The sequence below is a fragment of the Pinus tabuliformis genome, chromosome J (assembly GCF_031772625.1).
Source record: "Pinus tabuliformis cultivar Carrire ecotype Pingquan chromosome J, CPIR1, whole genome shotgun sequence".
Classification (NCBI taxonomy): Eukaryota; Viridiplantae; Streptophyta; class Pinopsida; order Pinales; family Pinaceae; genus Pinus; species Pinus tabuliformis.
In genome coordinates this window covers 151,395,480-151,419,648 of record NC_142295.1, presented here as the reverse complement: position 1 = coordinate 151,419,648, position 24,169 = coordinate 151,395,480, and positions in this window count along the sequence as shown.

The window sequence follows — 24,169 nt, the reverse complement described above, 5'->3', positions numbered from 1 at the left end:
GTCTAAGGGATTGAGTTGAGTTGATGAAACTGCAGGGCCATTCAAATACATCATGGAACAGAATTTAAATTGTGATTGTGAACTGTGCTTAACCAGTGAAAAGCAATTAAGAATTTTCCACTAAGCTGAGGGTGTAGGAAAGAGATATGTTGCAAAGGAGCAAACTTGAATTCCTGAAACAACAATCACTGTGAAAGATATAGTTTGGAGGTGAAGCAGTTAAGAATTACACCTTACGACTATAACTGAAGAAAAACATTTATAACAGCATAGATTGAGCTCAGGGTATTCTGTGAATAAATCCTGGAACTATTCTTTTTCTTTGCCATTAACTATGAAACACTGGAACATGAATGAGCTATGAAAAGATAACAAAACAAATAACGAAGAGTTTTTAAGGAGAACTTATTGTGCCATGAAGTACGCAGGAATCCTGTAACTTTCAGCAAAACACCAGAATGCCTCAGATAACACAGAGATTTGGAAATTCCATCAGCTTTTGTACTAATACTCAGAAAATTTACAGCATAAGAACTCTAGAAGAGAAATCAACAACAACCCCTGCAAACTTATGCGAGGGGGAATATATACAAACGGTGATACAAAATATCTGAAGCGTTGAGTCATTTGAGAAATAAATATGTTCACCAACTTGTACAGAACAACAGATAAGAAGTTATTACAGCTTTGAATACAACATAAATGCTCTTCAATTCTGTCAGAAGACTTTTTGACCTTTGGAGGCCACTGAGTCGGTTGAATGTTCTGTTATAAATGTTGGATGACGTGTCTTTGTGGCTCTGTCCTCCTGTATCTTTTCGGCCCTGTCACCTGTGACTGTCAGTGCTGCTTTAGTGGTCGAATAGTTTTGCTGAGTTGGCTCAGCCCATTCTTCTCCGTGCATGCTGATTTTATCAAAATTTTCCTATGTATGATAACTTATATATTTAAATGAAAAAACTTGAATACAGGCTCTGGTTTACAGTATTAACTGTATCATTTTGGTCCAGAATTCCTGTGTGGGCAATTGATGTCTTAGGATTGCCTCTAGAGTCTCATCTGCCTCTGTGTATTTGTAGAAATTTGGAGGCACTTCAAACAAATGTTGGATCTCATTCATGATGAAAAATAGGTTCTCAACCCTGTTGTAGAGACTCTGCCCTGATGCTGGCCCTGATTCTTCTGAAGTGCTGGGTCTTTCTGTAATCTGATTTGTAGCAAATGTGTTGACCCTTTTGGCATAATTTTCATGTGAAAGTAGTCTTCCTGCGCTGTTCAGTAAGCTAGGAAGACCTCTGTTTTGCAATGCCACAAATTTGTCCGTGAACTTATTAACCTCTGTCTGCATATCCTGGCTTCTTCTTTCCAGTGTTTGTACCAGGTTTCTTAGTGTGAGGACCCTCTTTATCAGCTGGATGGTTTCAGTTCTACTGGAGATTCCCATTGCTGCCAGCTGAGCACTTGTTCTGTTATTAAGCACATTAATCATTCTGTTGGCAACCTCAGGCATATTGCCTAGAGATGCCCTTGCTCTTTGGATTTCTCTATGAGCTTTCCCTATGAGCTCTATCTGCTCATGAATGGTCTCAATGTATTTCCATTGATCAGTGATTGATTAGCCAATGTTGGCCCATAAAACTGTCCTGAGTTCAGCCACTACTTTATCAAGTGTGAGCTCCTTCTCCAACTCCTTTATCTTATCCTTAAGGGCCTTTATTTCCCTTCCTTTTTCTGCTACAGTCTACTCGGATTTATCATATCTTTCATTGAGCTTGGCTAGACTCTCCCTGGCCTCATTTAGCTCTGTCATTTGCGCTTCCAGGGCTTGGATTTCATTCTTGAGCTTCTGCATATCCAGGCTTGGAGCCTGCTCTGTTGTTGGTGCAGTTGCTGATGTAGATGGTGCTGTCTGTTCAGTAGGAGGAGCCGTAGTCTGAGGAGGTTCCTCCAGGTTAATTATTTCTGGAGGAGGCTGAGATGTTTGTCCTCCTTCTTTCTGTTGTAATGCTGCCTGCAGTGCAGCCTGTGCAGCCTCTGATTCTCCCAATTTCTCTTGTGTTTGGATCAGCTGTTTATATAGGGACACTAGCATAGCTGCTGCATCTTGGTCATGTCTCAGCTGGGCAACTTCTCTAGTTTGTGGGTGAATGGTTGCTGGGACTTTTACCATTTTCCTTAGTGCTGCCATATCTGCATCCCTTAACTTCAATAATGCTTGTACAGCCTTGATGTCCTTGGGATCATGCCCAAGTTCTATGATTATCCCCTCTAAGGCTTTGATTCTGTTGTCCTTTGCTTGAGAGGATGCTCTCTCCAACTCAAGTTGGGCAGCTGTATTATTTAGGCTATTTTCTAGCATGTAGTTCTCCAATGTCCTATCTGCCAAGGAGGCATACACCATCTCCCCCGTTTGCTTATGTAATTCGATTTTATCCATTGGGTGGATGTCCTTGGCAAGGACCTCAAGGTTGGTCCTTATGTAATCTGCAGCTGACTGCGGCTGCAACACGGCTGGCATAAAGTGGCTCATGATCATCTTGCCCTCCTGGAAATCATATGCAGACATTAGTCTTTGCTGGTTAGTGGGAGCCATTTTCAACAAATGATTATATAGCTGTACTCTTATGGGCTCATTCCTCTTCTTTATATCAATGAACTGTTGCTTGATGCCCACCTCAGCTCCTCTTTGCTGGCTTGAGGAGCTGACTTCTCCTCCCACTGTCCTCTCTTGTTCCTGCTGGAAGGAACTTGCAGATGCCTCCATGCTAGGTGGGCCCATGCCCAAAGATTTCCCTATTGGCATTTCTTCCTCAGAAAGGGGATTCATTCTGTGTCTTTTCTCCCCATGAGTTGTTGATGTTGTGAGGGGAGTCTCTCTGTCCCTCTTTCTACTTATGTCTTCTTTTTGTGGGGTTTGGAGGACTGAGGCCTCCACTGTTGTCTTCTGCCTAGGAGGTAGGGTGTCCTGAGCTTGCTGCCCGGTGGATTTTGGGGCCTGTGATGTTTGCTCTTGTTGCACTGGCTGTTCCTTTTCTTGCTGCCCCCCTTGTTGCTGTTGCTGGACTTCCTGCTGCTGTACCTGTTCATGAGGTGGCTGCTGTGGCTCCATCTCTTTATCTTTGCCTTTGCTAGAGGTTTGATCAGTAGCTTTGGCTGCTTGCTGATGTGCTGTGGAGGATGAGGCAGCTGCTCCCACTTGAGTGCCTGGAAGAGCAAATACCTGTGCACAAAGCTCTAAGTCAGCCATCTTTTGGAGATTTTTAACTGCTCTTTGATTTAATTCTTCTTGTGTGACACCTTCCTCTAAGGTGCCTCTCCTCCACTTTATTTGATTTGCATATTTTTCTATGTGAGGCAACCTTACGTGGTCATAACTGGCCAGCCTATACTTGACCCTTCTTAAAGTTATGAAGTGATTGGGGTCATAACGTTTCCAAAGGAAACTGGTCTGTAGGCCAAGGGATTCTAGCATTCTGTCTGCTTCTTGCCAACCTTCCTCCCTTTTGTTGTAAATGAAGTGGCCTAATTGGTTTCTTACTTTGAGCTGTGCTTTCTTGCCTTTGCCTGAAAAATGTAGCACATTAGCATTCCCAAACTGCCTGAAGTATTCAAGGGCAAACAATCTCATGGGCACATATTTGGGCAATCTGTATGGGGGCAACTCACACCCATATATTCTGATGACTGTGTGGTGTTGGTAATAGTACCAATCCCCAATTCTGTATACCTTGGACAACTGAAGAATCCTCTGCATTTCATCAGTTAGTCTTGGAGGAGGTGAGCTCATAAGTAAAGACATCGCTGGGTGGATGAAGAGGTCTATAAACTCACAATAAGTGTATGGGGAACAAGATCTGCAGTGGAAGGCAGAGGTCCAATAAACCACTGACCTTGGATTTCCTTGTGCGTCCACTCTCTTCATAGTAAAGTGAAACTTCTCATGTTGATAATACAAAATTAAGTGGTAGATGTAGGAGGTGTATCTGAACACCCTTTCTCTTGATAATTTGATCAATTGCTCATGTATTTTGTCAGATATGTAGGTGGCATAGTCATATCAGATTGAGGACTTGCCAGGCGAAAACATGAGCATCATCACCAGCACAGTTTCATCAACAAACTCAATTGAATTACAGCCCAGAATGGGACTGATCATGTCTACAAGGTCCCTGCCCAATTGGTTGAGGTAAACATGAGAAATGGGAGGGTACTTCACAGTGTCATAGTCAATGTACAATTGATTTAGTTTGGTGACCTGAGCATCTGTCAATTTAGCTCCTTGCTTTATCAGATCAACCAGTGATAAAGGGACTAATTTCTTTTCAGTTTTGAAGTGCAGCATCTCTCTGATGGCTTCAGGGGTGACATAGAAAACAACTGAGCCTGAAGGGTCAATCACAGCCCTCTGAGTGGCGTCGTAGCATTGAGCACATAGGTGGATTAGGTCAGGAAACCGGTTGACCTGAGGGAGCTTGAAGAGAGGGAGGAAAGAAACCCAAATGCCCAATACATCTGTTCCAGTCTCATGTTTAATCTTCAATTCGTTTAACAAGTGGATGTGGTACTTGTTGTGGATTAGCATTTCTTCTGATATTTGATAATCCAGGTCTGCTAATGGTTGCCATTCCAATTCTCTCTGAGGGGCATTTAATGGAGCAATATTCAAGGCTACAGGAGCTATTGGTGCATCCATGGTTACTTTAGGATTATGTTGGTATGAACTGGTGTTACTATGCAGAGCAACACAAAGGAGTATTTCTTGGAAAGAGAGGTGATTTACTGAGGAGCAGAGGATAAAATGGCAATGGCAGCAATTGAATCACTACTCAGAGCACTGATAGGGCAAATGCTTGGCCTTAAAACTCTCTTCACGGTAAATTGATGCAGCTTGGGTCCTCAGTTCATGAATGCGCGAACCAACTGTATGTTTTGTGAAAACTTGGGTAAACAAGGCTCTGCCGGGAAATTTTGATTTTACAACCGAAAATGGAGGCTAGCCACAGGGGATTTACCGGTAAACACAGTGTTTTCTTACTCTTTAAGCTATTGTTGGAGAATGCATGATAAAACCAGGCGCAGAGGGAATGACTAGGATAAATACCTGGTAAACTGTCGGCAATAGTCACAAATGCAGGTGGAATTGGCGCACCAACGGTCCTCGGGTCGAATTCAGCAGGTTGACGCTTGTTTGGTCGTAAAATACATGCAGAGGTGCAATAGTCGTTTTTTGCAAAAGTAATGAAAAACACGACTTTTCAGCCAAAATATGGATTTTTGGGTTATTTGGCGCTTTTTTTGGATGACGTCAGCATGACGTCATCAGGTGGGGTCAAGGTCGGATGACGTCATCGAGTGAATTGGCGGCTTGAGATTGGTCCACGAGGATGGTGAGGTGGCGAGCAGGTCAGAGCAGTGGTGGACGGGGGCGCTGACGCGGCGGTGATGTAGCAGCGACGCGATAATGACGTGGTAGTGACGTTGGCCAGGCGGGTTCACAGAAACCGGAAACAGTAAGCGGTATAATATCGCACCACTCTCTATACGGAAGCGGAATTGTCAGAGGGTGCTCCAATACGATTTGGGGGTGACGCGTGGCAGAGGCCTGACGTCACCCTCTGACAAATTTCGGAAGGTAACTTTCGGACGTCGGGTCCGATCCGAAATGTATGAGAGTCGTCCGATGCAAAGGGCGAGATCCGACGATCGACGGATCGTTAATGTGCCAGGTCAATACGGAAGGGGGCGGGAATAAGATAATATTTTTATTTGGAGGATGCGCCCGGCGGGGACTTTAGGACTTTCGGCGATTTGTATGGTTTTCAATGTATTTTTAAATGCAAATGCCCTTTTGCGCCAAACTTTGGATAAAGCCGAAATGTGGGTTTTTCATGTATTTTTGCAAATGAGCGGGCTAGGGGTGAAAATGGGTTTATTTACAAGGTTTTTTAGCAAATGAAGGGGTTAATGGTTTAGATAACTTCTGAAGGGGGAAAAGGGGTAGGGTTTGGGTTCTTAAACTGACCAGATGTCAATTTAATTCCTGACTGTGAACATATGGCTATAATGCCAGGGGGGAAGGGATATTTATAGAATGCTTGGGGTTTATACACCATAGTGTTTATAATAATAGGGAAAGGGTAACATAGGGGATTTAGATAATAAGAAGTTAGGGGTTAATATGAATGGAAGAGGTGAATGAGGAGTCATATCACTAAGTTTATATAAAAACAACTTAGCTTAGGGAGTAGATCAAAATGAAAAAAAAAAAAATTAGACATGAAATGTGGCTTTTAAAGGAATAAGAACCAACATAAAACCTTAAATTCTTTCATGAACTGAACTGATGAAGGGATGTTAGTAATGAATGTGAAAGGGGAGAAAAGGGAGTTAGTCATGCTCCTTTGCTTTGCTGCAACATGATGGAGAAGAGGAGCTTCTCTATCCACTGATGTTTCCTTTATGTTAGACCAGCAAGATTCAGTTGAAATGAATGACATTTCTGCAACCCCATCTACCTACCCATCTACTTGTCTAGCATTTTTTTATTTCTTCATGGAGGGTGCACTTAGACTTGCAGACCCTTATGTGCCTTTTCTTTTCTTTTGGCTTTTTCTTTTGACTTTCTATCTAAGGCTACCCTTATTGCTTCGAAGGTCCCAGATTAAGCAGTTGGGAACCTTACTTTCTCTACCTAGCTACTGGTCTACCAAGATTAAACAGTTTGGACAGACTTCTTTCTCTATTCTACAACAGAAAATTGAAACATGGCATGATCCAGATTAGGCTATTGGACCATCCATCCAAAATTGAGTCAACATCAAGCTTTTGTACACACCTTGTCTTCTCATGGAAATATGGGATCTTTGAATCACCAAAGCAGAGCATATTTGGAACTTTTATTTGCCAATCATGAAATATGAAACCTATTGGTATAGGTAGCTAGTAGGAGGTTGCCCCCTCGAGGAGGCAAGTGAACATTACTCTCTGAATAATAAAATCATTGCTATTCTGTGTTCTGGGTATCTTTTCTTCGCATATTCTGTATTTGGGTATCATTTTGCAGGTTAAGAGAATAACAAGTGGTATCAGAGCACTTTCTAGGGCCGGTGGGATCTCCATTTCTTAGCAAAATTTTTTTTGGCTAGAGACGTGTTCCGTCGTCTTTAAACCGCGGGATCTGTCGTTGAGCGCATAAACCTGCGGATTTGGGGAGGCATGCACGTAGGAAATACAAGAGGTGGTCACGTATGTTGGACTCCCTTATAACCCCTGTGGGTACCCCTTCGAGTAGTAGCGCATTAGACATAACAGTGCACAGATTGTCTTCCACGTACCCTATGGGTATCTCGGAAGCCCCTTAGGCTCCCTTGAAACCTCGCCATAGATAAACCGTCGGCCGTCTTGCGGCTACAGTACACCGAGAACAACACTCGGGGAGATTACTCGCCCGTACGATAGGGTAGTCGGGTTGTACGGCTAAGGGTACGGTTGATCCTCCTTAGTTAGAGCCCTGAAACATTGGGCCGAGTACTACTGCCACACCCTTATGTATATTGCGATCTGTAGCAGCTGAGACTCCTTAAGACCTTAGTTCCCTTTTCTATCGGGGGATCACACAGCATCTCTTCCAGATCTGCCTGTGCAAAGGGGTGCAGCAGCAGCAGACATCAGTCCCTCAGTCTCGAGTTCGCAGATCAGCAATTCCGATCTATTAGATCCATCAGATCCGCAGAAGCAATCTGTTCCACCATCAGATCCCCCAGATCGGAGTCGTTGTGAAGGGTTCCTTTACCGCGGTATAATTTTCGCAGGACTTTTGGCCGCATTGACATTTTGAGGATTTGGCCACTGCAGTATTGATAAGGAAGAAAAAGAAAAAAAAAAAGTCTGGGATCTTTCAGGGTGCTTATTGGTTATCTAGCCCATCAGAATCAGGACGACGAGCTGAGCACGGTGGTACCATTCACTTCTTAGTGAAAAAAAATTTAGGCGGTCCCAATTTAAAAAAAAACCCGGTTGGTGTATGGTAGAAACTAGAGCTCAAGCGATGGCCAATGAAAGGATGGACAAATTTGAAGAATCAATGCACAACCTCCACCTTCAGCTTACCGGACTATGTAACATGGTCGAGAAAATAGTCCCGAAGGGCAAGGAGCCAGCCCACGAGGAGGAGTATAATGGCACTGAACACAATGAGGGTGAGTCTAGCCACTCTCCTCACGTCTGGCACACCCACCCACCACCCAGTCAGCGACCTCCCAAGTTGGATATGCATAAATTTGACGGCTCTCACCCGTCGGCATGGATAGCACAAATGGAGCAGTATTTCAAACTGAATCGCATCTTCGATGATGAGACTCAGCTTATGTTGGGGAGCATGTACTTGGACAATGAAAGGTGGCAATGGTGGGAATGGCATCAACATTGCACTGGACCTTTTAAGACTTGGACCAAATTCACGAAAGCTCTTCAAGACCGCTTTGACCAGGAATCATCTTTTTTGGGTCGTCTTACTAAGCTCTGACAGACTGGTACAGTGGATGAATATATTACAGCTTTTGAAGCCTTAGCCTTCTGCACTTGGGGTCTCTCGGATGTGTTCTACACGGAATGTTTTATCAGCGGTCTTCAAGAAGCTATCAAAGCCCCAAGTCCTACTGCACCACCCTCCCACATGGACGGAGGCTTGCAAGGTCGCTCGTAACGTGGAACGTGCATTAGCAGCCCAATACAGTCGTCCAAATTTCTCCGCTAAAGGTCGCCCCCCACAAGCTCACAACACGACTCAAACACTTAAGGTCTAAAAGGTGTCACCTGCAGAAATGGCGGAAAGAAGAAAGCAAGGCCTATGTTACTACTGTGATGAAAAATACTCCCCAGGTCATAAATGCAAGGAGCCCAATTTTTTTTCAAATTGATGCCACTGACTACAACTCAACAGAGGAAGATCCACCACTGGAGGAACATGAGCCGCTAGAAGAAGACAACCAAAAGGACAATGTCTCTGATGAACCAGTTATTTCGTTGCATGCTTTGGCAAGGATTTCTTCCCCTCAAACTCTCAAAATCAAAGGTTTTATTAAACATCCCCCAGTAGTAGTCTTGATTGATAGTGGAAGTACACATAATTTCATCCATCAAAAAGTCGCAGAAGCAGTGCATTGTTTTGTACGAGCAGTTTCTAACTTCCAAGTTCAATTTGCGGATGGAGGCACAATGAAATGTGAAGGCCACAGTGAAAATGTCAAACTTCAAATGGGGGATTATCAGTTGAAAACTCACATGTTCGCCATACACATGGGGGGTTGCGACATTGTCCTCGGCGCTGAATGGCTCCGCACTCTTGGGCCAATCACAATGGATTTCCAGGAGTTATATATGAGTTTTAAGCAGAACAACTACACACATACCCTCCATGGCCTCCAGGCGGGAGCCCCCTCTATCATCAGCTCGTATAGGATGGAAAAATTGTTAAAAAAGGGCAATCATGGAGTTGTATCTCAATTTAATGCCATCCAGGCAGTCGAAACCAAGCCTCTGCCAATTCATCCTGAGATGCAACAGATTTTAAATAACCATATGCCGGTCTTTGACAAGCCTCATGAGCTTCCACCCTCGCGAGGGGAACATGATCATACCATCACCTTGGTTCTAGGGGCCCAACCCCCAAATGTGCGCCCATACAGATATCCGTTCACCCAAAAGAATGAAATAGAAAAAATCATCAAGGAACTTTTGGAAGCAGGTGTCATTCGTCCCAGCATTAGTCCTTATTCATCCCCAGTGGTCATGGTGCTCAAGAAAGATGGGGAGTGGCGGATGTGTCCCGACTTCAGGGCCCTCAATAAGTTGACAGTCAAAGATAAATTTCCCATCCCGGTGGTTGATGATTTGCTGGATGAACTCAATGGGGCTCAATTCTTCACTAAGCTGGATCTTCGCTCAGGCTACCACCAAATTCGCATGAAGGAAGTCGACATCCCCAAGACTGCTTTTCGAACTCATGAAGGCCATTATGAATTCCCGGTCATGCCATTTGGTCTTTGTAATGCCCCCTCTACTTTTCAGAGCCTTATGAACCACATTCTCAAACCATATCTCAGGAAATTTGCCCTTGTCTTCTTCGATGACATCCTCATCTATAGTTGCACTTGGGCCGCACATCTTCAGCATGTAGATCTACTCTTGCAACTACTTCGCAAGCATAAATTATTTGTCAAGATGTCCAAGTGTTCGTTTGGCATGGAAAAAGTAGAGTATTTGGGCCACATTGTGGGGCATGAAGGTGTCAAGGTGGACCCCAAAAAGATCCAGGCAATGCAGGAATGGCCTCAACCTAAGACCTTGAAGAGCTTGAGAGGATTTTTGGGTCTCACAGGCTATTATCGTAAATTTGTTCGCAACTATGGTCGCATAGCAAAGCCCCTCACCCAACTTCTAAAGAAAAATTCATTCTTCTGGAATGAGGAAGCACAACAGGCCTTTAAAGCTCTAAAAAATGCCATGTGTTCCACTCCAGTCTTAGCACTACCTGATTTCACCAAATCTTTTGTCATTGAATGTGATGCTTCAGGTACAGGTATTGGGGTGGTCTTAATGCAGGAAGGGCGACCGTTGGCCTTCACAAGCCAACAACTCAGTGGGAGGAATCTGGGCCAATCTACCTACGAGAAGGAAATGATGGCCATCTTACATGCAGTCGAGACCTGGCGACCTTACTTATTGGGGCGACGTTTCCAAATCCGCACAGATCATCACAGTCAGAAATATTTTTTGGAGCAACGCCTATCCTCCCCACAACAAAATAAATGGCTAGCCAAAATGCTGGGATATGATTATGAGATCATTTACAAGAAAGGGAAAGACAATAGTGTAGCAGATGCATTATCTCGCCAATTTGAGGAGGAAAGTACTCTGCTATCAATTTCCCTCCCCATTCTAGAATGGATTGAAGAGGCTCGCAGGGAATGGTTTTCACACCCCGGGCTCTCCCAACTCATTTCTCAATTGCAGGTAGATCCAAATTCCACCAAGGGCTACTCGTGGCAGGATGATATTCTTCGCTACAAGGACAGAGTCGTAATATCACCAACATCCACCCTGAAAAGTAGCATTTTGGCAAAATTGCACTCATCTCCCATTGCAGGACATTCGGGCTTTCAGAAGGCGTATGCTCGCACCAGAAGATCATTTTTTTGGACAGGCATGAAAAAGGACATCCTTACTTTCGTAGCAAAATGCGATCTCTATCAACGCCACAAAGGGGAAACCGTCAACACACCAGGCACATTACAACCATTGCCCATTCCGGCATCAATTTGGACGGAGGTTTCTATGGATTTCATTACAGGTCTTCCAAAGTCAGGGAACAAGTCAGTCATCATGGTGGTTGTGGACCGACTGTCGAAGTATGCTCATTTCTGCACCCTACCCCACCCATTTACACCAACTTTGGTTGCTCAATCTTTCATGGATAAGATCTTCAAATTGCATGGCATGCCCACTTCTATTGTGTCTGACCATGACCCGATCTTCACCAGTAATTTTTGGCAGGAACTCTTCAGAATACAAGGCACTCAACTAAAACTCAGTACTTCCTATCATCCGCAAACAGATGGTCAAACTGAAGCCGTCAACAAATGTCTAGAAACCTACCTTAGTTGTTTCACTTCAGAAAAGCAACACCTTTGGGTACAATGGCTACCTCTGGCTGAATGGTGGTATAACACCAACTATCATGCCACCACCAAAATGACTCCCTATGAAGCAGTATATGGTCAACTCTCGCCTTTACCTACTTCGTATCTCAAGGGATGCTCAAAAGTACAAGCAGTGGATCAACTCCTACAACACCGCGCAACCATGCTCGCCCATCTTCGAGAGAATCTTCATCAAGCTCAGAACCGCGTGAAGCAACAGGTAGACCAGCATCGCTTAGAGCGCCAATTTCAAGAAGGGGATCAGGTCTTTTTATGGCTCCAACCATATAAGCAAACAACACTCAAAGACAAGGGGTGTCAAAAACTCTTTCCCAAATTCTACGGACCATATCAAGTACTTCAACGCATTGGAGAAGTGGCCTACAAGTTGGCCTTGCCACCTACTACAAAAATCCATCCAGTTTTCCATGTCTCATGCCTCAAGAAAGTGATTGGGAACAATTGCAGAATTCAGACCAGTCTACCTGAATTGGACGAAGAAGGGTCCATCTGGCTTCAACCCGAACAGGTCCTAGACACACGAGACAAGCAACTGCGCGGCCTCATGATTAAGGAAGTCCTCGTCAAATGGAAAGACACCTCTCCGGAAGATGCAAATTGGGAACCAACCACTATTCTTCAGCAATTTCCGCAGCTTCAGCCTTGAGGACAAGGCTAGTCTTAAGGGGGAGGGCATGTTAGGGTCCCACCCTAACCCCCTTATTTATGTAATGGGATCACGTCATAGTCAAAAGTCAATAAAGCCCATATTAATAATTGTAAGTGGTTAATCACAGTTAATGACGGAACCACAGTTAGTTGCAAATGGGCCGTAGTATTAGATAGATGGTATTAATAAAACCCATGGTATTGGCCCGTGGTATTGCATGTATGAGTCATATATAAAGGATAGAGACTCCCTGCGAGGAGCATCGTGTCTTATTTTGTAGTCGAGCTCTGCTCTATTGGAGGTTGCCCCCTCGAAGAGGCAAGTGAACATTACTCTCTGAATAATAAAATCATTGCTATTCTGTGTTCTGGGTATCTTTTCTTCGCATATTCTGTATTTGGGTATCATTTCGCAGGTTAAGAGCATAACAACATCAATATTATAAACCATAAAATAAACATGGTTGACCATGCTTGATTTCCATATAGAGACAATCGTTGTCACAATCCAAGATTGGACCATGGTTAACCATGGTTGACCATGATTGATTTTCATATTGATACAATATTTGTTTGAACCATGGTTGACTATGGTTGATTTCCATATCCAACCTTGTTTGGACATGGTTGAACATCGTTTGTTATAATTGAGCATGGTTGAAAATGATTAATATTATAGTTGACCAAGGGATTATGAACCCAAGGGAATAAGATTAAACCCAAGGGACTAATATTATAAACCCAATGTATATAAACCCTAAGATAAATATTATAAACACAAAATAAACATGATTGACCATGGTTGATTTTCATATTGAGACAATCCTTATCACAATGCCATGTCAAACCATGGTTGACCCTGGTTAATTTTGATATCCAGACAGTCTTTGTCACAATGCGACGTTAGACCATGGTTGATCATGTTTAGTTTTCATATTGAGACAATCCTTATCACAATGCCATGTTTGACCATGGTTAATTTTCATATCCAAACAATCTTTGTCACAATGCAACATTAGGCCATGGTTGACCATTGTTGATTTTCATATCGAGACAATTTTTTTCAAAATGCAACATGCAAACATTTTTGGCCATGATTGACCATGGTTGATCATGTTTGATTATATAAAACATGTTTGACCATCATCAACCATTGCTGATCATGGTTGACCATGATTGTCCATGCTTGTCCTTGACTTTTATATGAAGACAATTTTTGTCATAATGCGAGATCCGAGCATGATTGACCACGGTTGGTTATGGTTGACCATGGTTGATAATGATTGATATTATAAACCCAAGGTATTTATATTATGAACCCAAGGGAAACATAAACCACGGGGATTAATACTAAAACCCCAAGGGATTATGAACTTGTTGACGGGCTGAAATTTTCTGCCAACAACAAAGGGGATCTCTCTCGTGTAGGTTACCAACTAGAGCCTACACCATTTGTGATAGGGATCCCTTCCAGTATGTAGGCTTGGATGCCATTCATTTGTTTTGAGGTTGCTTCGTACGGAGGTGGAATATGAACTTAATCGGAAGCATGGACCTCAATAAATACAAAGAAATAATTGACAAATATCTTATGATGTACAAACCGTGAATAGCAAAACTATAAACAACATAAACCTTATGTGTTGGAAGGCTTCAAATAAGGCTCATGTCTGCCCAGATAAAGTGCTTAAAAATTGAAAATTAATTCACAATGATCAAACATCTATGAGCATAAATAAAAGTGCAATCAAAATAGATTATACCAATACCAATGAAATAGTTCACTGGCAAAAGAATAGAGTTAGTGAATCAAATACCATTCATATGAAGAAACACAAGGTTTGTAGTATGAGACAACATGTGAGGAGACTACATATCAAAGAGCTTTCAGGAACATCTGATCCATCAAGTGAAGAAAATACTCATGCACTTATAACATAAAAGATCTGAAGAATCCAATAGTGGAAACGTACAATCACTTCTCGCATTAATTATAAGAACATAAATTCTCTTAAGTAATGTATATATATCTCCAAAAAAAGTCCTCAGCAGAAAGGGCTTACAAATGAGGCATGAGGGTGTATTTATAGAGTGAGGGTGACTCTTGGCCTACCCTTGACTCTTGAACATCCTCATGACTCTTCATCTACCTGATGAATTTTGGTATTCCACATGGTCTTTCGTATTAAAAAAATGTTCTATGCTATTGAAGTAGATACATCACAAAAAATAAGCTATCATCCTAATTTAACAATTTAATGATGGCAAGTTTTGGGATTTCATGACCAAGTTCTTCAGTCAAATAGGTGTTCCATAGATTGTATTCTACTACGATGGGAGTGATCTACAGGTGACCTTCGTCATGTTAGTGCAGGTACTTGAGTGTGTCGGGGATGAGGGTGGTCCATTTGTCATGCACCTGGTTGTTCAGGGTTACCAATTTGTTGTAAATCCTCACTGGTTCTACCACATAATACATGGTATTTTCATTGGTGATTGGCGTTTCCTTCATACGGGCTGCTAGTTTATATGTCTCTATGAAAGCTTGTACTTCCTTGGAGATCTCATCCTGCCTCCTTACTTGTCTGACTTCTCCTATAGAGGGAACCCCATGAAGTTGGATCATAGATTCTAAGCTACTGAAAAGATGCATGTAGGATGCTAATACCCTATCCACATCTTTGGTCAATTTGTCCTTAGATTGAATCTTGATGCGGAGTTGAACCTTGGCATTCTGCATGGTGATCCAATCCTTCTTAGGAACCACCGCTGGTGCTCCTGGGTATTTTACAAACCATTCGTGTATCTTATCTAGAGGAGTCATATCATCCTTTAGCATCGCAACTTTTTTATTTTTTGTGGGCTTGGATTGTCACGATTGGGGCCACTATGTGATGTAGTTTGGACATATCCTCATAGACTACTTCCATGGCTTCCCCAAGGGTCTCTGTTTCTACTTTGATTGCTGCCTGAAATCCTGTTGCGCTTGTGTGAACTACACAGAGTGCCGCATTCTCTTCCTATATCTTTCTTCTCTCCTACTCTTATATGGTGGCCATTAGTTTAGGAGCGTAAAGTCTGTTCCGAAGGTCTATGATTTTCTTTCTCATCGGAGCCACATTGTGTTCTGTGGCAGCAACGAAAGTTCTCCTTGCCGAGGCGATCATTTTCAGGTTCACTGTGATGTTGGGCACAATTTCCTTGGTTGTGGTCACTGATAAAGGCTCAACTAGATTCCTAACACAATATTTTTTCCTTTCTTGCAAAATATTGACGTTAACTTCATCAAAATTGAGCCTTTTTGAGATCAAGGACCTCCTCTTCGTGTCCCTTTGAGAAACCCAATTCTTGCAAGGGGAGGTGTCCACCAATAAGGGGAATGGTAGGAGGCACATCTAATGATGGAAGTTCACTTTGCCCTATACCCAACTTGAATATTTTTCTACTTTCTCCTTATTCACTTTCCCCAACATCCTTTTATTTATTCCTCCTCAGTTCTTCCTCTTGTCACCTCTTCTCTTGATCTGCGAGTGCTTGTTGCCTCTCTAGCTCATCTTCCATATTTTTCAGCTCTTGCTCTAATATCCTATTCTCCTCCTCCTATTTCCTCTTATCTGTTTCTTCCCGTGCCCTTCTTTCTTCCTCCTGTTTCCTCTTCTCTGCTTCTTCCTACGCCCTTCTTTCTTCCTCTTGTTTTCTCTTCTCTACTTCTTCCTGTGCCCTTCTTTCCTCCTCTTGTTTTCTCTTCTCTACTTATTCCTGCTACTTTTCTTGTAGATGTTTCTCCTTTTCTCACTCTTCCTGTCATCTCCTTTTCTCGCTTTGGTCTTTGTTGCTGGAATCTTGGGATTTTTTGGTTTCTATCTCTCTTTGCCTCTTCATATCTTTATTTTTCCTTGCCAAGGTGCTCTTCCTTTGTTCCAATGTAGCATTAGTTTCCTCCTCTTTGTTGTTACTAAAGACATCTTCGACCTCTTTTCCTTTTCCCTTCTCAGATTCCCCAGTGCCTTTTAGTGCCTCGTGTTGTTTTTACTTCATGGTGGAAGCTCTTTCTTTAAGGCTCACGTATTCCTGGGAATCATCAAGAAGCTCATCCTCTCTAGCCTACTACTCGCTTGGGCTAAATTCCTTGGTAGTGTTATACCAATTTTTAATCCCATCTTTGTAATCCTATTTGGTATGAGAATATGACCAGTTGAAATTTTCCCTTTTGTAGTCGATGTCTACGCCTTTATCAGGATCATATGTCTGGTATTTAAGGTTCACAAAATGGCTCCCCTTCAATGCCTTGGCCTCTGCCTCTACCTGTTTAAACTTTTCCAACACATATGCTCCACTGGTGAGAGGGAAGGAAGGCCAGGGTTTATTTTTTCCTTTGTTCAATATCCTTGAAAACCCTTGTGTCATTTGGTAGTAGAACTCTTGCAAGAGCATCTTGTCTGTGACAAACCTAGGTAGGGCATGAGGGGCCTTATGGGTAGCGAACACTATAATAAATGTTCCTTCTTGAATGGGAAACTAGTGTGCTACCTTGACCACAGTCTTCATGGCCCTCTTTGACATGCATGGTGGTTCTTCCCCAAATAGTAGCTGGTACAACGGGATGATGAAAGATTCAGAGATTACATCTATCATACCTTTTTAAGTCGTGACCCAGAAAACCCTGTAATGGCAGTGCACAAGGTCGGCTACTGATGAGTCCCAGTTGCAGCTCTAGTTCTCGAAGTAGCATCTCGAGCAAACAACGTTGAGGAGGTATGAAGACATATAGAATTTTGAATGTTATTCCAGCTATGGGATCTTGGCCACAACTATGTTTTTCAAGGATGATGCGAGAATTCTTGTCTATTTAAAAATAGTTCCTCAGGTGGAAACGTTGTAAATGAGGGGGAACCAGGTGCCGTAAAGAACGTCGTAGTCCGCCTTACCATATAAACGACACATCATCACAACAATTAAATAATATACCTTGCGCAATCCCTTTTTCTTGTATGCCTGATCCATTCTGACCTGGAACTTTGATGGGTCTTACCACCATTCCCTTAGGATGTCCTTCACTAGGGTCACAAACTTAGAGAGCCACCTGGTATTGAAAAACTCTTGTCTCTCCAGGAGTTTGTAGTAGGCGTTGATGTTTGCAGAGGAGATTGTGGCTATGGGTGCTCCAGCATGGTCTTTGATTGTCCATGAATCCGTATTTTTATTCTACAAGATCCATTCAATAGTTTCTGTGCATGGGAAGACCGGGGGGTGCACCGCTACCTTGTTCAACTTTAACCTTTTGGCATTTATGTATACTAGGAAATCCTCCTAGGTTTCTAGAATGCTTAGATTTAAAAATTCCTCGTAGATTCTGTACCAGGAGAGCTTCGTGATTTTACTGATGTTGCAAGTTGTGTCCTCGAAGAAGGTGGCTCCTCATCTTGGTTGGTCTCCCATGACCTGCTTCCTGAGCCTCTACGAGCAGACTTAGTGGTTAGGGGAGCCATTTCATCTTCGAAGGAAGAGATGGATATGCACTCGAGGTTCATGTCACCTGGCATGTCAAAAATACAATCCTACGATGAGAGAGATGGCATGAAAATCAAGAAAAACTACAAAATAAAAGGATTTTTAGTAGGTGATAGGGCATTTGCAAGCAAGGCAGGTCGCAAGGTCGCAAAGATAGAAATGTGACTAAACAACTTGTTGTATAGGTTGCAGGTTGATAGGGGTCAGAAAGTCGCAAGTTGGGTTGACAGAGGTCACAAGGTTGCAAGTTGATGGGGTCACAGAGTCGCAGGTTGTAACGTTGCATCGGGAGGAAGTTGCAGGTTGCGAAGTCATGAAAAAAGAGGTATCACGGTTCCAAGCTACGTGACTTCGTATTTAAGAGGACCAAGGAGAACAATTTTTGGCTTTTGGAGGTCTAGGATTCTTCCAGGCAATGTGGTTAAGGGTTACTAATGAAAACTAGTCAAGTTAGGGTTGAAGAATGGCTGAGGTTTGGGTCCAAGAAGAGTGGAACTGGCCAGGGCAACTGCTTTCTTGAATTTAGGTGAAAATGCCAACTAACATGGGCTAAACCCCCTTAGGAATGGGATGTAGAGGGTTGGGGATGCAGAAAGAGACATCTGGGAGAAAATCATGATTACTAGGAAGGAAAAAAGTTACTTACCTAGAGAAAAACGCTCGCGTGCCCAAGTCGCAGACCTTCCTAGTCTTTCGTGCGACCAAAGGATCCGTTATAGTGAAACTAGGCGACCTTCCCTTTTATAGTTTTTCTTGCATGTGTGAGGTTGCATGGGTCTAATGTGTGACCTTGTGACCTATGTGACCTAGCGACCAGGTAATCGCGAAGTCGTAAGGGTCACAAGGCCACATTCATGGGTGAGTGAGGTATGTGCGACCTTGTGACTAGGGAGGTGCAAGGTTGCAAGGGTCACATTATCTCATTGATGTCCAAGGGAGACAGATGCGACTTTGCAACCTATGTGACTAGTGGGTCACAAGGGTCACAATAGTCGCAATGGTCGCAAGGTTTAGACATAGTCGCACTCTGAAACTACGACTAACTAACTTTAGGCAGGAACTAGCAACCTAGCTATACTTAGCTGAGAATCTTAGAATTTTTTAAGGTTCTTCGGGACTGTCAAACTCTTTGAGCAGATCCCAATGGCATAGGAGGTTCCGTGTGATATAGGGGCTCCAAAAATTTTAAATATTTCTGGATTTTTGGAGGGTTTTTTGTAGCAACTACAACCGAACCGAAGGTAAATAATATTGAACCCAAGGGACTAATATTATAAATCCAATATTGATAAACCCTAATATAAATATTACAAACACTAAAATAAACATGGTTTATTTTCATGGTGAGACAATCCTTGTCACAATGCAACATTCAACCATGGTTGATCATGGTTGGCTATGATTGGAAATGGTTGGCCATGATTGATATTATAAACCTAAGAGAATAATAAACCCAAGAGATTGATATAATAAAACCAAACAAATAATAAACCCAAGGGATTTTGAACCCAAGGGAATAATATTAAACCCAAGGGAGTAATACTATAAACCCAAGGTATAAAAACCTTTAGATAAATATTAAAAATACTAAAATAAACATGTTTGAGCACGATTGATTTTCATATTGAGACAACCCTTACCACAATGCGATGTTGGACCATGCTTGATCATGGTCAAACATGGTTGTTTATTGTTGACCACTGTTGAATAATATTAACCCTAGGAATATGAACCCTTAGATCAATAAATCGAAAGGATTGATATTATAAACTCAAGGGAATAATAAACCTAAGGGATAAAAATTATAAACCCAAATCATATAAACCCTAACATGACTATTATGAACCTTAAAAAAACATGGTTGACCATTGTTAATTTGCATATTAGTTTAATCTATTGTGATATTGACATAATCATAAATAGTTGGACAAATATTTAACCCTTAATATCGGTGTTTTATAAAAGAAAGGGATTACAAACCCAAGGCATTAATATTATAAAACCAAATGACTAATAAATGCAACGGATCAATATACCCAAGGAATCCATAAACTGAACGAACTAATATTAAAATCCCAAACGATTAATAAACCTTAGGAATTAATATTTTAAGCTGAGGGGATTAATAAAACCAAGGGATTAAATGATAAACCAAAGGAATTATTAATATTATAACCTTGAATAATGAAAAAACCCAAGAATTTGATATTATAAACGCAATGAATGGATAAACCCAAGGGAAAAATATTAGAAACCCAAGGGATAAAAAATTGAAAGGGATCAATATTAAAAACATAAGGGATTAATAAAGAATATTTCAAACCCAAAGGATTGATAAACCCACATGACTATGAATATTATAAATGTAAGGGATGAATAAACCCTAGGGAGCGCTAATATTATACACCCAACAAGTTAATAAACCTAAGGGATTAATATTAAACCTTAGGAGTATTATTTAAACCTTAATATTGGGGATAAATAAACCCAATGGATTAAATGATAAACCCAAGGAATTATTAATATTATAAACTTAAAGAACAAATAAACCTAAGCATTTAATATTATAAACCCAAGGAAATAGTAAACCCAAGGGAAATAGTCAACCCAAAAAAATAATATTATAAAACAAAGGATTAAAAAATCCAAGCGATTAATAAAACCGAAGAATCAACAAACCCAACAAACCAATATAAACATTGAAGAGAGTAATAAACCCTAATAATTAATATTTTAAAATGAATGGATTAATAAACCAAAGGGATTATTAATATTATAAACCCAAGGAACTAATAAACCCAACCATTTAATATTATAAACCCAAGAGAAAAAGTTATAAACCTAAAGGATAAAAAAATGCAAGGGATCAATATTAAAAACAAAAAGGATTGATATTTTAAACCTAATGGATTAACATTATTAATCCAAGTTGTTTAAAACCCACGATAAATGTTACAAATTGAAAAATAAATATTAATAACCATCCTTAACCATCGTTGATTTTCATATTGAGACAAAATAAACATGGTTTATTTTCATGGTGAGAAAATCCTTTTCACAATGTGACATTCAACCATGGTTGATCATAGTTGGCTATGATTGACAATGGTTGACCATGATTAATTATAAAGCTAAGGGAATAATAAACCCAAGGGATTGATATTATAAAACCAAAGGAATAATAAACCCAAGGGATTAATACTAAAACCCCAAAGGTATTTTGAACCCAAGGGAATAATATTAAACCCAAGGGAGTTATATTATAAACCCAAGGTATAAAAACCCTTAGATAAATATTAAAAATACTAAAATAAACATGGTTGACCACGGTTGATTTTCATATTGAGGCAATCCTTGTCACAATGCGATGTTGGACCATGGTTGATCATGGTCGAACATGGTTGTTTATTGTTGACCATTGATGAATAATATTAAACCCTATGAATATGAACTCTTAGATTAATAAACCAAAAGGATTGATATTATAAACCCAAAAGAATAATAAACCTAAGGGATAAAAATTATAAACCCAATGCGTATAAACCATAACATGACTGTTATAAACCCTAAAATAAACATGGTTGACCATGGTTGATTTCCATATTAGATTAATCTATTGTAATATTGACATAATCATAAATAGTTGGACAAATATTTAACCCTTAATATTGGGGTTTTATAAAACCAAGGGATTATTAATATTACAAATACAGGAGATCAATAAACCCAAGGCATTATTAATATTACAAACCCAAGGCATTAATATTATAAAAACAAATGATTAATAAATGCAAGGGGTCAATATACCCAAGGAATCAATAAACCCAACGAGCTAATATTAAAAACCCAAATGATTAATAAACCTTAGGAATTAATATTTTAAGCTTAGGCGATTAATAAAACCAAGGGATTAAATGATAAACCAAAGGAATTATTAATATTAAAAACTTGAAGAATGAAAAAACCCAAGCATTTGATATTATAAACCCAAGGAATGAATAAACCCAAGGGAAAAATATTAGAAACCCAAGGGATCAAAAATTGGAAGGGATCAATATTAAGAACAAAAGGGATTAATAAAGCTTAGGAATTAATATTTTAAACCCAAAGGATTGATCAACCCACATGACTATGAATATTATAAACCCAAGGGATCAATAAACCCTAGGGATTGTTAATATTATAAAACCAACAGGTTAATAAATTGAAGGGATAAACATTGTAAATGTAAGGGATTAATATTAAACCTTGGACTATTATTTAAACCTTAATATTGGGGATTAATAAACCCAAGGGATTAAATGATAAACCAAGGAACTATTAATATTATAAACTTAAATAACAAATAAAACTAATCATTTAATATTATAAACCCAAGGGAATAGTTCGAAGGGAAATAGTAAACCCAAGAAAATAATATTATAAACATGAAGGATTAATAAATCCACGCGATTAATAAACCCGAGGAATTAATAAACACAACAAACCAATATAAAAACCAAAGATATTAATAAACCCTAAGAATTACTATTTTAAACCCAAGGGATTAATAAACCAAAGGGATTATTAATATTATAAACCCAAGGAACTGATAAACGCAATCGTTTAATATTATAAACCCAATGAATCAGTGAACCCAAGGGATAAATATTAAAAACCTAAGGGATAAAGAGGCAAAAGGGATCAATATTAATAAACCCAAGGGATAAAATGATAAACCAAAGGAATTATTAGTATTATAAACTCAAAGAACAAATAAATCCAAGGGTTTAATATTATAAACCCAAGAGAAAAATATTATAAACCTAAGGGATGAAAAAACGAAAGGGATCAATATTAAAAACGAGAAGGAATGATATTTTAACCCCAATGGATTAATATTATAAATCCAAGTTGTTTAAACCTCACGATAAATATTATAAATCAAAAAATAAATATCAATGACCATCCTTAACCATCGTTGATTTTCATATTGAGGCAATCTTTGTTACAATGCCACATTGTACCATGGTTGACCATGATTCACCATGTTTGATTATGGTTTTCATCTCAAGACAATCTTCGTTATAACGCAACGTTCGACAATGCTCACAATGATTGGTTTTGAAAATGAGAGAATATATGTCATATGAAATATTTTAAGACCCCTAATCCCTAAATCGATGACATCAATATTATAAACGTAAATAATGCTATAACACAAAACAATAATAATAAACATAAACCACAACAAATATAAGAACCACATTGTAAACCATTAAGACATCAATACATAAAATTAATATGAATACATTAATAATAATACACTATAAAGCATTAAAACATGATAAATCATCATCACATTAATAATAACACATTTATATCACTACATTATAAACAATAAATAAACTTTAAGCCATAAATACATTAATATCAATACATGAATGTATTAATAGTATAAATCTCAAGAATATTGATATAAATAGCAAGAACATGAAAGCCCAACAATAATATTATAAACGTCAACAATATTTTCATTTATGAAAGACATGAACAAAGTGAAGGGACCCACACAAAAGACCAAAACAATTACAAATGCAAGAGAAAAAAAACAAAATAGTAACACTGCCATTGGAGCAAAGGAACATACATACAAAAAATACATATGAATTGCACATATTGGATTTAATGAAGAACAACACAATAGGACATTTTAAGACCAAAGATATATAATTTTCTACATAACAACAACAACGAGAAAAAAAAAATGTTCAAGTTCACCAACATTGCAACCATAGAAAGAACATTGAATCTTAACATAGAATTTTTGTTTTTCTTTAAATCAAACAATTCCACTACAAAATTCAACTTGAAACACTCCATCAAAATTCATCTATGGAATAACCTCTTCCAAAACAAAACCAAACTGATGAAAAAAGCAACACCAATTCAAATCAACAAGATAATGATCACAATACTTAACACTTTCCAACCAATTCCTTCTTGTTCTCCTCCCAGACTCCCTCTAGTGCACATGTAACAAGTATTTTACATGTGTTTTCATTTCATCTAGCACACGAAGATGCTCATCAATAAAAGAAGGATGGAACCCATGTTTTCTATCAAACTTGTTCCGAAGATACGAAAGAAAACTTATCACTCCAGCAATATTGTGCACTGTTCTAGAATAATAGATGACATCATTATTGTCCATATCTACATTTGAAAGATAAAAAAAAAAAAAAAAAAAAAAAAAAAAAAAATACACGCACAAATAAATAGGCATACACATATATAGATATATATACATA